The following is an 18,358-nucleotide window of genomic DNA, read 5'->3' on the forward strand; positions in this document are numbered from 1 at the left end:
ATTTTTTGGTTGCCATTTTGTCTGATTGACAGTGTCTTTTGTCTTACAGAACTTTATAATTTTTTGCGTTCCTATTTGTCAGTTCTTGATCTTAGAGCATAAGCTTTTGGTGTTCTATTCAGGAAATTTTCCCCTGTGCCCATGTGCTCAATGTTCTTCCCCAGTTTCTTTTATTTAGTTTCAATGTGTCTGGTTTTATGTGGAGGTCCTTGATCCACTTGGAGTTGATAGAACCCAGATGTCCTTCAATGGAGAAATGGATACAGAAAATGTGGTATATTTACACAATGGAATCTTACTCAGCAATTAAAAACAATGAACTCTTGAAAATTTTAGGCAAATGGTTGGAACTGGAAAATATCATCCTAAGTGAGGTAACCCAACCACAAAAAAACACACATGGAATGCAGTCACTGATAAGTGGATATTAGCCCAGAAGCTCTGAATACCCAAACACAATTCACATTATCAAATGATTCCCAAGAAGTAGGAAGGAGATGGTCCTGGTCCTGGAAAGGCTTGATGAGGCAATGTAGGGGAATGCCGCCGGGACAGAGAAGTAGGATGGGCTTGATTGGGGAATGGGCAGAGGGAAGAGGGCTTATGGGACTTATGGGGAGGGGGAAACCAGGAAAAGGGAAATCATTTGAAATGTAAACAAAGAATATAGAAAAAAAAAGAATCAAGGTTTTAGCACAAAGGCATAAAAAAAAAGAGTTAAAATATAGGAGATCAAGACCTGTGACCAAAACTTTGTCCCACTTCAGCCCATTCCAAGCTTTGCAAGTTCCCACCAATAATTATTTAAAAGACTCAGGGAAGAATACATTATGCACATAACAGAGAAATCTACCAAACTAATTTTTAATTTATTTACATCTAAGCCTTAACCACAAGGACAAAAGATTTGTGCCCTTGAATTGAAGCATAATTGAAGTGTAAATCATAACCAACTCACACATTGATAGTGGCAGACTTCAATACCTCACTCTCACTAATTGGCATGTCATCCAGACAGAAAGTGAACAGAGGAATATTAAGCTACTAGACTTTATGAACCAAATGGATGTAAAAGATATCTACAGAGTATTTTGCTCAAAGGCCAAAAAAATACCTGCTTATCAGAAACTCATGGAACTTTCTCCAAAGTGAATCATGTGATAAGTCACAAAGTATGTCTCAACAAATAGAAGAAAATTAAAATAAGCACTGCATCTTATAAGATCATCACAGATTAAAATGGGATTTCAGCAACAGGAACAACAGAATGCCTACAAGCACACAGAAACTGAAAAATTGTCTACTGTAAGACTTCTAGGTCAAAGCCGAAATAAAGAAAGAAGTAAAAGATTTTCTAGAATTCAATTAAATGTAACATCTCCAAAATGGTGAGATTCAATATTAACAACTGAACAGCAAAAATAGAAGCTCTAGGACAAAAAGAGAAAGCTTTCCCAATAGGACCAGAAAGTAGGAAATAATCAAACAGATGACTGGAATCAATAAAACACCAACTGAGATGACAATATAAAGAATCAATGAGACAAATATTTGATTTTCTGAGAAAAACAACAGGATATGAACCCCTCATTTAAATTAACTGCAAGAGATAGACTATCCAAATTAACAAAACCAGTAAAGAAAAGGGGGGGGGGTGATAAATGACAGCCTGTGGCTCTCATTTTCTACAGATTCTGGGTTTTAAACATGTTGTCAGATTATAATAATAACATGGTGGACAACATTGATGTTTGTATTTGTATGCTTTTTTTCAGTTACTGTTTTCCTCTAGGTCCATTATTGTTTATCTTTTCACACAATGATGGGTCCTGGACTTTGAGTCACATTTAAAAGATGTCGACTGGAATGTAGGCTCATGATAGCTCTATTTTTTTAATCTCTAAATGATAACTTTAAATTTCCTCTTTTTTCTTTTGTTTTTACATCCTAACTGAAGTTTTCCTCCCCTTCTTTCCTCTCAACTTCCCTCTGCCCAGCCATCCACTCATCCTGCTTTTTTGTCCATGGGTTGACACCCATGGGTATCAACCAAACATGACATGTCAAGTTTGGGTAAAAGCAGGTACCTCCCCTTATATTAAGGGCTGAATAAGGCAACCCAGTATGAGGAAAAATGACAGAAAATCCAGCAAAAGAGTCAGAGAGAGCACAAGCTCACATCATGAGGAGACCCACAGGAAGACCAAGGTACACAACTATACCATGTATGCAAAAAAGGTCCTACGTTAGTACCACGCAGGCTTCCTGGTTAACATTTCAGTCTCTATGAGCCACTATGAATGCAGGGTGACTGATTCTGTTGATTTTCTTCAGTGTCCTTGACTCCTGTGCTTCCCCTCGTCCACAGGATTCCCTGAACTCCACTTTATGATTAGCTATGGGTCTCTACATCTGTTTTCATCAGTTGCTGTTTGAAGCCTCTCTTACGACAATTTCTCAACAGATATCACTCACCAATGAAGTAATTTCTAATTTGTGAATTTTATTGTATGAGTAGCTGGTATTGAGTTACTCACATATACTTTTCAATTGATCTCCTAAGAATTTTATGTAATTCTTATCTTGACTTTGAGAGTTTCTTCTGTTGGTTATAGTTTTCTATGCCATAGTTTCGTAGTAAACATATACCCCATGTGTGTCAGGAGGCTAGTATTCAATTTTGTGATGGAGGGTTACATCCTGGCACACCTAAACTTCCTGATTTTAATTTTCTCTGATACAGACCAATCATTCTGATAAAAAAACAAACAAAAAAAGCATATAAACTCTGGCTATTTCTTTTATAGGTATGAAGAAGCCATAATGCTTGACAAACATTATTTCTCCAGGAACTATCTAGTGTTATAGTGTTTAGAAAAGTCATTTCCAGCCTTAGATTAAGTCATCACTAGTGGCCAAGATAACAAAATTGTAGGTTAAAAACACAAAAACATCTATTCTTGGGCCATATTTGTTAAGCTTCATGTGGTCTGTTAGTTGTGTCATGTATATTCTGAACGTTTTGGTTAGAATCCACTTATCAATGAGTATATAAAATATGTCCTTTTGGTACTGGATTACCTCACTCAGGAAAATATCTTCTAATTCCATCCATTTGCCTACAAAATTTGTGATGTCCTCATTTTTTAATAGTTAAGTGGTATTCCATTGTGTAAATATACCACATTTTTTTGGATTCATCCTATGTGCAGACACCAAACCCTAACACTATTGCTAATGCCAAGAGGAGCTTACAGATAGGATCCTAGCATGGGTATGCTCTGAGAGGTTCTGCTAGCACCTGACTGAAACAGATGAAGATACAGCCAACTATTGGAATGAACCCAGAGACCTTATGGAAGAATTAGGGGAAGGACTGCACAAGTTATAGGAAGAACAACAATATAAACTAACTAGTCCACTCAGAGCTCCCAGGGATGATGTCATCAACCAAAGAGCCTACATGGGCTACTCTGTGTTGCCAGATACATATGTAGCAGAGGACTGGCTTGTCTGGCCTCAGTGGGAAGGGAAGTACGTGGTACTCTGTAAGTTTGATGCCCCAGAGAAGAGAGATAATAGATGGAAAGGTGAGAGTGGGTGGGTAAGTGGGCATCAGAGGACCCTCTTAGAGAAAAAGAGGAGGGGGGATGGGGATGGGGGAACCTGTTAAGGGGGGACAAGAAAGGGGGACAACATTTGAAATGCAAATAAATAAAATAATAAAGAGAAAATCTGACTAAAAAAAATAGAAAGAAAGCAAAAGCACAAAACAAAACAAAGAAACAAACAAAACCCAGAAAATTAACCAATGGAATATAATAAAGACAGTTTGAATAGCTTAATTTCCACTTCCATTTTATTTTAAATAACTCTAAAATGCACTCTAATTTTATATCAGCTACTCATACAATGATTTCCAAGCAATAATGATGTCAAGAATTTTAGAAAACCATCATTCAACATCATGATCTGAAATTTTGTGTAATCATTCCAAATGTATTTCTTGTGATTAATATTCTTGATCAAGTTTATTCTAAAATCAACACTGTAACTAAAGCTATTCATGTAGTACTATTAAATTTTTTTTAGTATAGAATAGAGTTTATTTAGGGCATGGGGAGGGGACTTAAGGGGTAGTAGAGACAGAGAAATGGAGAATAAAGGAGAGTGTAGAGAAGTAGAGAGTGGCCATGACCATGAAGAGAGAGGGTGGAAAGGAATGGGGAGAGAGGAGATCCCAAGAGGGCAAGAGGCAAGAGAGAGAGAAACAAGAGAGTAAGAGAGTATATTTATATAGTTTTATGTCTGTTTTGTCTGATTGTCACGTGTCTTCTTCTATGTTACACATATTTTTAACATTATTTTATATAAAATATTTATTCACAGAGGTTTGAACAGATGCATCTCTCATTATTAATATGTTTGAGAAAATCATATAAGAATTATAATTCTTGGCTGAAAAATCTAAAACCTTCAAAATTCTGAATCTCAGCATATGAAACTATTCTATCATCAGATATAGTCAGAAAACAATGGCTGTGAGTTCTCAGAATGCCCAACAGTAGAGATGGCAATGGGAGGGATTACATCCTGCCATTTAGGGGACCTAGATGGTCCCTATAATTATCAGGCATTTTAGTCCTTGATCCCCAGTTACTAACTCTTTGGAGATTATAAGAATGTGTTCCCTTGCTGGAGGGAGTATATCACTGGAAGGAATATTTTATCTAACAAAAGACTCTGGACATTTCTTGTTATGATGGTTTCAGATGTGAGCTATCAGCTGTTTCTGGTGACATGTATGCAGTCTGCTATCACAATTGCCTGCCATGATGGACTCTTATCTCTCTGGAACTACAAACCTCCAATAAACAATTCTTGTTTTGTTGTGAAAGACTTGTGTTTTAGCACAGCAATAGATGCAATAGAAGAATGCCTAATATATTATCTAAGAATGTATGAATTTTACTTTTGAGTTCTTATTATTAAAATTTTTACCTATAAATTGCTGAAAAAATAAAGAATTTATAATATCCCTTTGCTATAGAATAGAAACACAGTCATTTACAACATCAAATAATTTATATCAGTGTTTAAATAATTGTGTATGCAGTTTGTATTTCTATTTAAAATTGATGTTTTTTTTTTTGTTTTTTCAAGACAGGGTTTCTCTGTGTAGCCCTGGCTGTCCTGGAACTCACTCTGTAGACCAGGTTGGCCTTGAACTCAGAAACCCACCTGCCTCTGCCTCCCAAGTGCTGGGAGTAAAGGCTTGTGCCACCACCGCCTGGCTAAAATTGATATTTTTCTACTTGCAATTTACCTAAAAATAAAGTACAGTTTAAGTGAAAGCTCATACATACATACATACATAAACACAAACACATACATACATCTGTACACACAAACATACACATAATGCCCTTTTCATTAAATCTATGGTGAAGAGGTCAAATGGGCATATGGATACATAAGTTTATGTTCTGATAATTTCCTCAGATTCATACTATTACTTAAACAGTTACTGCAATTATTTTGAAAAAAAATACAATTATGTGAAAAATATTACTCACTTAAAATCTTTATTCTAATTAGTTTATCACTAAAACAGTATTGCTTACTGTTACTGTATACAAGTTAATAAAAATACAAAGAAAGTATTAGGAGGAAAATACTGTTCTTAGAAATAGATTATTAAGATTCTGAGATAAAAATTGGTGTGTCATGCACAATGCTATAACTGCATAAATTAAAAGCCTGAGATTCAGAAAATATATTTGCTAAGTATTGGGAGATGTTTAATATACTTTTGACAGAAGCAGCAACAACAAGGAAATGCCTATGAGATAAGGGTAGTGATACTTGGAATAAACATAAGCTTGTCCCCAGGACAATGGTATGAAATTGAAGGAATTTCAAATATGAAGTGGCACCATCTCCACAGAGCCTTCCTATTCAACACATCCTTTCACATCTCAGTAGACAGTAAATGTCTGAGATATTTTTCCAGTGTGAAGCTACTGTGTCCTTTGCAGAAGTCATTGCTATTGTCATCTGGGAGAAATGCATCATTCTGGGGTTTCAGGGTAGCCAGGAGCACTGTCATTATCCTAAATCATACAACAGACAAATCATTCATAAAGACATACTTCCTGAAACTTCTGAGTGGCTTACTTTCTTCTTATCCTTGCATTGTTATCAATTCAGTTGCTTTAATGCTCATGTAGTCCTTTCTTTAAAGGCATGGATGTCAGCACACGTTTAAATTTATGGGAAGAAGGGGTGATTGGACACATGCCTGATATTACATTTCTCCCTGCTTAGAGATTTTGCCTGTTTGTGTGTTTTGTAAGAAACAAAAAAGTATTTATGGAGATTTAAACATCAGCATCATCCTGTGATCCCAACCAGTTCTAGCATTTAGAAGCCAGGGCTGAATAGAATCACTATACAATAAATAAGTACGTAGAACTTTTTACACTGGTGTTACATTATGATAAAAAAAATGCCCCAACCTAAAATCAGCATTGCATAAGTTGGAGAAAAGGCTTTGACATTTCATTTTGAATACAACCACGCTTCTTTTTCTATTTCTTGGCCAAGGACCAAAAGGGAAATTTTATTAATTAAAAAACCTGGTTCCACCTATCTAAAGTTTAAGGAATTTATACTAATTACAGGGCATGATAGTTCAAGAGTGTTTGTTATATTTATTAACTGTTTCATTAGTATAACAAAAACTAGTAGCATAAAATGTTGTTTTGATAGCTATATGTCTCCTGTAGCCTTAAAATAAAATTTACCATAACTTCTTATAAATGTACCATAGCCACATACTGAAAATGTGTAAAAAAAAAAATCTTTTCAAATACTGTGATTTAGGCAGTTAGTTACAATTGATTTTAGTAACCATACTATGTGATAGCTAAACATAACAACTTCTAGCTGTCTGTATCAACACTCAACTGGTCAAACATTTCCAATGTCTATGAATTATTTCTCCTGTGTCCATTATTGTCCTCTTGACTGAAATTCTACGGGATCAAGTACTCTTTATTGTATGGATCAGTGGGGTCAAGAAATACTGAATCCTTAAGACATAATAACTTTCAAAAAACATGGAACAATTGAATATTGACCATTACAAATAATAGGATTTCATTCTTTCTTATGAATCATTAATTTCCCTTTGAATATGCTTTTCACATTTTTGCTTTATTTATTTAAGTAGGTATTTATTTTATTTCCCTGACCATAGTGTATAATGCTACATGAAAATACATATTGTTTTTGACATGTTGATTTAATTTGTTTTATATGTATACTCAGAAGGAGAATTGCATAGATGTCATGGGAGTTGTATCTTTCATGTTTTGAGTAACTTTTTTTCTGAGTTTTGTAATGGCAATATTAATTAGACTTATTTTACAATAACAGAGGATGAGATAAGGTGTTTACAGAGGGGAAACCAGAGGGGAAACATCTGAAATGTAAATAAAAAAATCTAATAAAAACATAAAAAGAATAAGTTTCTAAGAGATAAGAACCTTACACGACAGACTACAATACAATAAGATTAAGTCAAACTTTCAAATTGAACTTTAACATGACTACACAATAGGAAGAAAAATTACCCAGACTCAAAATTAGTAGCCCTTCTATTTTTGAGTTATTTTATGTGGTCACTTTGCTGATGAGCTGAAAATGAAAGTAGGGATTCCCTGGTAGAATTTTAGCGTCACTTATGTATATGTTCATGTCATCTGCATATAATAATATTCTTATATTTTTTAAAAAATAGATTTCAATCTCAAATAACATATTCTGACTACAGTCTCCACTCTCTCTTCCTTTCCTTCTCCTGTCTACTCCTGCTCCATTTCTCTTCTGAAAAGACCCAGCCTCCAAGAGACAACCAACCATAAAGAAACAAGGTTTATTAAGACAAGACAAAAGCACTCCTATCAAGGTTGGACAAGAAAATCAAATTAAAATGGAAAAAGTCCCAATAACAGGCAAAGGAATCAAGGATACACCCACTTCCACTATTATGAGCCTCCCAAACACCAAACTACTAGCCATAAATGTGAGAGAACCTGGTGTTGAAATATGCTGACCCCCTGATTTCAGTCCTCTCTCATATTCCACATGAGCCCTACTTATTTGGGTCTGTGTGCCATGTTTTTCTACTTGTTCTCTGACTCCAGTAATCATTCCTTCCCAACTGCAACAGTGTTCCCTCAGCTGTGAAGAGGAGAGACATAATAGAGTCCTCCAATTTAGACTCCGGCTGTGGCTTTATGTACCAACTACCATCCTTTGCTAGAAGAAGCATTTCTATTGATGACTGGACAGGCACACATACATGAGTAAAGCAGAAAATGATCAGGAATCATTTCTTTTGGGGGGTATGTGCAGCTGTGTTTGACTCTACTGTAGGCCTCTCATTTCAATAAGTCAGGTGTATATTGTCCTTGAAAATGCAACTCATCTGCCAGTTTTCAGAAAGTGATCCCTTGTCCTATCACCATCCAAGGTTACTTAAAGATTTCCATGAGACCTCCTCAGTCAACATCTCAACTAAGTGTAATCCAGTCCCTACACTATAAGCTTTACATTGCTGCAAAAGATGTCCAGTGGAGATTCAGCACCCTCCAGAACTACAAATCCTTATTAGGCTCACTATTGTAGATTCCAAGAAGTTTTCTATGGCACCAGCTTTCCACGAAGCTCAGCCCAAAATGTCCTCCAATTACAAGTGTTTCTATCTGTGTTCTCTCCATGTACCACCTCTTACCTATTTGTCCCACCTCCTTTCCCCACCTTCACCCTGGGAAGGGGAGATACTAGAGATAATTTGTCTTCTTACTTTCTAAATTGTATCCTTCTTGATCTTCACCTGTCATATTGCTTTAGGTGAAAATTCAAGACCTATGAAAAGATTAGACTATTGTCTTAGTTAGAGTTTTACTGCTGACACCATGACAGAGAGAACTCATATAAGGATACCATTTAATTTGGGTTAGCTTACAAGTTCAGAGAGTCAGTCACATTATAATCAAGGTGGAAACTGGGCATTTTTCAGGCAAACATGGTGCAGGAAGAGCTGAATGTTCTACATCTTCATCTGTGGGCTGCTAAGAGAAGAAATTCCCTATACTGACTCTTTATATTGAAGCTTTGTAACTTTCACCTGTTATAATTTAGTTTTAAATTCATTTTCAGTTTAATTTCATTTCATTTCACTTTTTCAGTGCAGTAATCAGCTATTTTATTATTAAAAAGAAATCTAAATTGTGAGAACTAGAACAGGATGGGTGCAGTAGTACTTGATAATAGTATTTGGAGGTCCAGGGTTAACAAACAAGTTATTTACTCCTACCAGAACATCAGCACAAACAAGACTTACAGAATAGTTTCACTGTTCTACATTTAAATACCCAATATTTTCAGTCATTTTTAACACTTTTGTCCTTATTTCCATGTTAATTCTGAAAATCTTTGCTCAAAGTTAATTCAGTATATATTAGTTGTGCAAGGTAATTTCCATGTTTTCTTTCAGTGTTGCATTGACCCACTAACCAGTTTACATACTTATCCTATGCTTACCTGATTACTAAGCACTTGTTTATGTTCCAAAAGCAAGGTGTGAACCACGACCTTTTGTTTATTGTGAACCAGAAACCAACTTAATTTACTTTTACATGTTAGAAAACATCCAATGCTTTCCTTTTGCTACTAAATGTATTGATATGCTAAATTTTAATAATTTTTATTTTGCTAATGGGCAGACATTCAAGTTAAAAGTTAATACAAATATTTATTTTCATAGTTTCATGGTTTTGTACTTGTTCTCTATTTCACTTGTCTTTAAAAATATTATCAAAAAAATTTAGTATGGTGCAGCCAGCCGTGATGATTGGAGCCTACAGGTAATTTCAAATCTAACAAAGAAGTTTATGAGGGAGATAGTTGTCCAGTTTCTTCACAATAGAAATGATAAAAATTGAGTTGACCTGTTTAAAGTCTAGGTAAAGGAAAGATTACTTTCCAACTTTTCAAAGTTCTGACTTCAGTTCCCAATACTATACACACACACGCACACGCACACGCACACGCACACGCACACACACACACACACTAGATGACTTATGACTAGATAAATGATAGATGATAGATGATAGATAAAATTCTATCCATTTAATTTTTAAAATTTCAAAGCAATGAGGTTTTAATTTAATTTCAATATCTCATGTCGTTTTAAATAAGCTTATAAATATATCAATATATTTATAAGAAATTATATTTTCATTTAATATTAGTCACAAAATTGTATACATTTTGTAATGTGAGATGATTTTATTGTAAAAAGTAAAAATCAAAGAAATCTCTGTATAAATAACTTCCACACGTAGTAGTAATCAGCTTGTTTTAAAATTTAAGACCATTTAAATTCTAAACTTTAGCAGTTATCCAGTGCAGAGTTTATAGGTATTCATCATAACCACCATATGGTGAAAAGTAAATTTTTTATACTAAATCCTATGGAAAACTGATATTTTATTTTATTTATTTGTTTTATTAGACACCTCCTCTATTTTGTGAAATAGAATTAACAATACAGGACACAGCCACAGGAATACAAACTACACGAGTCTAGATTCCTTTCTGTTACTGGCGGGTGTCATTATGTGTCAGTTTACAGTCTAAATTCAAACATGACAATAAAATACAATCTATTTTCCAATTTGCTGGTAATAAATATTTACATTTAAAAAATATAGGTTTTGTGGTTTTGCTTTTTAAAAAGGCACAGCACACTTTAGTACACAGAATATGGAAAAAAATCTTGTTGCAGGATCATCACCCAGTAGTGTAAAATGGCATTTTGAATTCAGGAATGCCTTCCTCGGGGGCACTAAAATGATCTACCTCAGGGCAATGTTCAAGGATGCTCTCAGAACACTGTATCTACTGTATCTAATAGGAAGCAGTGCTCTCTAACACCTGCAGTCTTTAATATCTTCTATACCCACCACCACCTCCTCCTCCTCCATACGGATCTCCATAGCCTCTCCCACCATAACTCCCTCTCCCACCATAGCCCTCTCTTCCACCATAATCTCCCCTCCCACCATAATCTCCCCTGCCTTGGAAACCTCCTCGGCCACCCCTTCCCCATCACTTTCTCCCCACCCTCCTCCACCTCCTCCTCCACCCCCTCGCCAACCTCCCCCATCATCTGATCCTCCTTTTCCACCCCAACCACCTCCTCTACCACCACCTCCATCACCCCAACCACCCCTTCCTCTGCCTTCTTGTCTCTTCTGCCAAGGGGATATTTCAGAGGGTGGTGGTTCAATTTCCTTTGCCTGTCCTCCTGTGTCAGGCACCCTTCCCATAAGCACCTTATTAATAGTGCATGCCTTCTTCTCCCGACTAATACCACTGCTTCTCCTCATCATCTTAGACAGATCTTCACAGCACATTGACTGAGGGTGACAAAGCATAACACTTGGGCAGGTAAATTCTTGCTATCTTATCTGGAAAACTGATATTTTAAAGACTTTGACCACAACTTCTCTAGTGCTACTGTCAATTTTGGGTTAATGAATAAAATACTAATATATATATATATTATATATACACATTATATATATTATAAATATATAATATTTGAAGCAGATTTGTAGTCACAAAAAAATCTGAAAGGAAAACACGGAGATTTTCCCTTTTTCTCTGAATGGCTGTGCATTTCTCCCTACATCTATAACCCCCTCCTTGTACCAGGTCTACCTAAATTAGCAGAATACCGACTGGTTCTATGTTGTTATTGCAAAATTTACGGGTTACATCAATGTACCTGTAGTGGTTGGAATAAAAATGTACCCCAGAGGCTGGTATATGTCAGTGTTCAGTTGTCAGTTCCAACGGATTAGAAGGTGTGGCTTCATGGTGGAAGTGTGTCATTTTTGAGGTGTGCTTTGAAGTTTCTTTAAAAAGTCCTTACTTAATTGCTCTCACTTCATTTTTCTGACTCTCTGGCTATAGATCACAATGAAAAGTTCTCTACTGCAGTGCCTGCCTACATACCACTAGGTTCCTTGTCATTGTATAATAGAACAACAAATCTGTAAAGCAGAAAGCAAGCCCACAAATAACCTACTTCTTTTACAAGAGGCATCTTGGTTATGGTATCTCAACAAAGCAATAAAACAGTGACTAAGACCATAATGACACATACATAGTATTGGAAAAGTTAACGTCGGTGTCCTGAAAACAATCTGTGCTCTATCTACTGCCTTGTCTTTTCTCTCATCCTGGAAATGGCCTTGTGTGCTTGGAGTACTTCTCTTCAAATGCCATAGAACTGGACTTACTTATCTGTTTTGATATATTGGTTTCTTTTTCTTAGTGACACCCATTCACATTTTCTCTGATTTTTCAGGGCTTTCAGTAACAGTTGATTATCCAGATGACTTCACAGAATGTTAACATATAAAATAAGCTTGATAGGTATTACATTTCACCTTCATGGTTAAAAGTAAACATGATTCTTGGAAGCAACAACAAAAACAAATAATGCTTGGAAATTTACTAATGAGTCACATAAAAACTGAATTTTCTTGTGTTTGCCCCTTTATAGCTTTGATATTCAGTGATGCTGTGCATATAAAATATGTGTACAGGCTACATATTGCTGCTATGAGATTGAGAAATCAAAGGGAACAGAGAGAAATGCAGCTGAACACTCCCTACATATTATCACTGGAAAGGCTGATCCTAAAAATCACAACTCTTTTATATACCATCCATAAGACATTGGCAAAACCATTAACAGCTTTACAGTTTTATAAGTAAGCTAGATCAGGTTCTGTTTCCTTATTTTTTTTTTTCTAGCCAGTTTACCTTTTCTTTTTTTCTTCCTTTTTTATTGAATATAATCTTCATTTACATTTCAAATTCTAAAACCTTTCTTGGCTTCCCCCCTTCCTGAAAACCCCAAACCCCTCCTCCTACCCCCTGCCTCCAAACATATGCCCCTCCATCTGACCCACCCCCACCTTCCCCAACCCCCATCCCTGATTTCCCTTTCATAGGGCATCTATTGAACCTTCACCTGACCAAGGACCACTCCTCACACTGACATCCAACAAAGCATTCCTCTGCTACATTTTGGCTGGAACCATGTGTACCCCTTGGTTGATGCTTTACTCTATGGGAGTCCTGAGGTAACTGGGTAGCCTGCATTGTTATTCTTCCCATGGGGCTGTAAACCCCTTCAGCCCTTCCAGACCACTCTCCAACTCCTCCATTGGGGACACCATGCCTAGTCCACTGGTTGGCTGTTAGCATCTGCCTCTGTATCGGTAAGGCTCTGGCAGGGCCCCTCTGGAGACAACCATGGCATGCTCCTTTTGGTATGCACTTCTTGTTGTCCATAATAGTGTCAGAGTTTGGTGACAGTTTATAGGATGAATCCCAAAGTAGGGCAGTCTCTGGGTGGCCTTTACTTCAGTTTCTGCTCAATATACCACTATCAAGAAAGACTGGGCAGGTCTATCTGTTTAAAATACTTGTGCTGCAAAGATGAATACCATTGTGGATAAAAAATGTCAACTGGATAGAGCAGGGAGACTGTAATTCCAACCAAAAAAGAAAAATATAGAGGATGCCCAGAACAAGCTGGGTTAAGCACGATCTATATCTGAAAGCTCCTGGCTTTGATTGAGAAGACTCTGCTATAGAAACAGATCAATAATACTTATGAATATCAAACTTAGATCACCTCATATATGATCACTCACAGTTTTAGCAAAATTTTCATAGAATCAAAGTTGTCTTTGATATACTCAAACATATGTCATAGGGAAAAGAATACAAAAACATAAAGTGACAAAATTTTATATCCCCACATGCAAATAAATATCATGGCATCATGGCCCTCAATAGAATTATATCATTTAGTCTTTGGATACTTATTTTAATATAATAACTTGGGTAAAATACTGCTAAAGTTATTTTATCAATGGCTTCAAGTAAAGACTTTCATAAATGTTATGCATAACTCCACAAGCATTACAAATTCCACTTTTTAATATAATATTTAATATATTAAATCCCAAGACATGATGATGGCATTAGATATTTTCCAACTGTGGTAGATCCTTTCCCATAGGTTTTACAAACCCACAGAACACAGCAGGACATAATAGACAAGAAGGCCAATCATAATGTTAATGAACTTTGTGTGCTTAATAGTCACTGTGAGTAGAGTTTTTGCATAGTGTGCATGGGAGTGGAAATACAACTCTAATTGGTCTTAATTGGAGATGCAGAAGTAATTCCTTTCATACTGGTTTCCCTTTCTAAAGGGTTGTTTTTATTGTAGTCACATTAAAAAAATTGAAATGCTCATGTTTATCTAAATAACCCTGAAATACAAAATACTTCTAGTGGTATATCTATTTTTATTTACATTAATTTTAAAATACTCTTTCCATAATAAACTGGAATTCAGAAATATGATTAAGGAAATACTTACAGATGCAAGTAAGTGGCTGAGCAGATTAAAATATTTACTGTCATATGTGAAATCCTGATTTCTGTTTCTAGGACATACCAGTTAACCTATAGGGGACCAAGAACAGACTTTAGCAAACTGACATGTTTTTCTATATATGTATTTAATGTTTGTTTGTTGGGTTTTCAGAGGACACAATTTCTCTGTGTTGTTTCCAGTTGAATTCAGTAGTCCAGGTTTTCTTCAAAGTCAGAGATCAACCTGATCAAAATAAAGGTGTGCACCACCACCCTGCCAAACTGATCAAACTGATGCCTTATTTCCACATATATGACATGTTCCATGTCATAAACTCCCACCTCCACACAAATAAACTAATATTTAGGTGAACAGAATAAAACTGGGGAAAGAGATTTCTTCTTAAAAATTACTAAAGTAAAAGCCAGGTGAGATCATTGAAGTTGCATTATCAATGGTGGGCAGGTTAAGAAAAGTAGATTAATGAAGATAGCTTGGTCCAGTATCATTTAATCAGTGTGTCTTTGACAAATGAGAGGAGAGTTGTCTTTTTTTTTTTTTTTTTTTGAGACATGTCCTGAGGAATGACTATGGAACTTTTACTCTGGGGCGACTATATATGGGCATACACATACAATATATGAAATACACACATATACAAATACGCACAAAAAGGTTACCAGGATGAATTAATGCTTAACATTTATGTTAGAAAACTGGGGGAACTGTTATAAATGTTGTGATGGTTGATAATTCTGATAAAAATGATAATGATAATTCAAATTAAATTATTTTATATTGTACTTCCAGCAACATTTCTTATTGAACTTAGATTCCTGCTATAACTACATGGAGAAAAACACAAATGCAAAGAAAAATTATATGTGTAACAAAAGAAAGAGAATGAATGACTAAAACTAGAAGGTATTTTCATTTATTTCAAATCTATTTAAATTGAATCCAAGTCAATAATGAAATTAATTGTAATCAGATCACACAATGCTGTGATTTATTCAGACAGGCTAACATGACAAGTGAAAAGTGACAAGACATACAGAAGCTTGCCTACTGAATTCTTAAATGGAAGGACCCATGTTTGCATGCCCTCACTGTTTTGTCAAGAGAAGCTTATTGTATCCTGATCATTAGACTTCTACACTTTTTCACTCATTCTCTTAATCATAGTTTAAATGTATGTCCCAAGATAATTAGCATTATATGTTTGTATTTAAAATGCCCTTCAAAATCTATGTTTTTCATTAAATTTTCAAAAGATTTTGTGATGAAAATACTGAAGGGAAAAATGGACTTTCTTCTGGGAGAATATGGTTTTAAATGAATGACATGTATCCTGAGTTTTCTAACTTAAGTCCTAACAAAAGTTTTCTGTGAATGAAAGAGTTGAAAAAGTTACTAATATTTAATTATCATTAGTCACATAAGTCATTTTTATTGATTCAGTTAATAAACATTTTAATTTTTCTTAAATTTTCAGTAAAGTCATTATTTTCTCTAAATTCCATGGAAAACTGGTCTCAATTATTCTTTATGTAAAAACAAAAGCAAAAGTGAAACACTCAACTACTCAACTACTGTTAATTACAACTTAAAACAACGTTTGTTAATGCTATAATTTTTCTACCAGATAGTGGTGTCCTATTTTGATGAAACACAGTATAAGTTCAAATACCACAATCCAAAGTGTACCTAAACTCTGCTGTAGCAAACCAGTAGAAGTAGGAGCAAAAACATTCAGTATTTACATAATCTAGGTTTATTAACTTGAACAAAAGATAGTGACCAAATCACAAAACACACATGGTATACACTCAGTAATAAATGGATATTAGCCCAGAAGCTTGGAAGACCCAAGACACAATTCACATATAAAATGATGCCCAAGAAGAAGGAAGAACAAATTATGATACTCTGGACCTTCTTAGAAGGGGGAACAAAATACCCACAGAAGGAGATACAGAGACAAAGTGTGGAGCAGAGTCTGAGGGAAAGATCATCCAGAGACTACCCCACCTAGGGATCCATCCCATATACAGTTACAAAACCCAGACACTATTGTGGATGCTCACAAGTGCTTGCTGACTGGAGTTGGATATAACTGTCACCTGGGAGGCTCTGCTAGTGCATGCCAAATACAGAGAGGGACACTCTCAGTCAGCCACTGAACTGAGCACAGGGACCCTGATTGGCGAGCTAGATCAAGGACCCAAAGAGCTGAAGGGGTTTTCAGTGCCATAGGAGGAATAATGATATGAGCCACCCAGTATTCCCAGAGCTCCCAAGGACAAAACCATCAACCACATAGTACACATGATGTTACCCATGGCTCCAGACATGTAGGCAGCAAAGGATTGCCTTGTTGGACACCAAAGGGAGGAGAGGCCCCTGATCCTGGAAAGGCTTGATGCAGCAGTGTAGGGAGAATACCAAGACAGAGAACCAGAAGGGGGTTGATTGGGGAACGGGGAAGGGGAGATGGCTTATGAAACTTTTGGGGGCCCCAGGAAAAAGGAAGTCATTTGAAATATAAATAAAGAATATATCCAATAAAAAATAGTGAATTCAGCTAATAGTAAGCTTTATCATCACAACATACATAGCATAAATATATATTTACTAAATGGATAAACAGTGAGTAATAGAGTTAAATCAAAATAGTTTTATGACTAGCTATTTTTGAATGAATAGAAATTTAAGGAAATTTCACAGAATAATCCTTCTCTGAATGAATGATTGATTATAGTTTACAGTATATTATTATATAATATACGTGTATACATATTTATATAAATAATTATTTTCAAAGAGCAATTAATCTTGTTGGCTTAAACAAAAAAATCATTTCAATATTTCAGGTACCTTTTGTGAAATTAGCCCTTGAATTGTATAGGATATTTTGTGATATTTTTAAAAACCTAAAAATTTATTTCAATTAATCAGTAAAATATTTTTATTGATTAAAAATAAATTATAAAAGTTTTGTATCAATCTAGTTACTGAAAAGTTGATGCATGAGTTAAGTTTTAAAAATATACTCAAAAGTAAAAATTAAAAACACAAGCAATATGAGTGGTGACAAATTGCCAAGAGCAAGATTTGGTTTGTTTGTTTGTTTGGTTTGTTGATTGGTTAGTTGGTTTGATTTTGGTTTTTTTTTTCCTTTCTTCAGTAATAAATTGGTTGACTGCAAAGATGTAGCATGTATATGTCTGATAACTAAGTGGTAAAGTTTTAACTATGTGTAGTCATCATTCCTGGTAATCATCTCATCTTTCAGTCTTGAATCTTCAACATCTCAATAGACAGTTAGTAAACTGTTTAAAAAATCACAATCACAGACAGCCTTAGTGGTTAGAATGAGCATGGTCCTGGTAGACTCATATGTGTTTGAATACTTGATATTTGAAAATCTGGTAGAACTACTTTGGAAGGACTATGATGCTTGACTTTCTTGGAAGAGATGTGTCACTGGGAGGAAGGCTTCACATTTAAGAAGACGTGTGCATTCCCTTTGTGCAGTACCTCCTGCTAATTGCTTGGCATGGAAGTTAACTCTTTCTGCTGCCATGTTTCTACTCAGCCATAATGGACACTAAATTTCTGCTATTAAAAGTCCAATTGGAGACTTTCTTTTATAAGTGGCCTTGGTCTTCACAATAGAAAGCTCATTAACATATTAGTTCACCTTCTATGAGCTATGCTTCTTCAGTAACTTTATCAATTGTTAGGAATGAATAAAATATTTTATATTTCAATATTTCAGGTCTCTTTATACATTTTAAAAAGTAAATGAAC

The sequence above is a fragment of the Apodemus sylvaticus genome, chromosome 8 (genome assembly GCF_947179515.1).
Source record: "Apodemus sylvaticus chromosome 8, mApoSyl1.1, whole genome shotgun sequence".
Lineage (NCBI taxonomy): Eukaryota > Metazoa > Chordata > Mammalia > Rodentia > Muridae > Apodemus > Apodemus sylvaticus.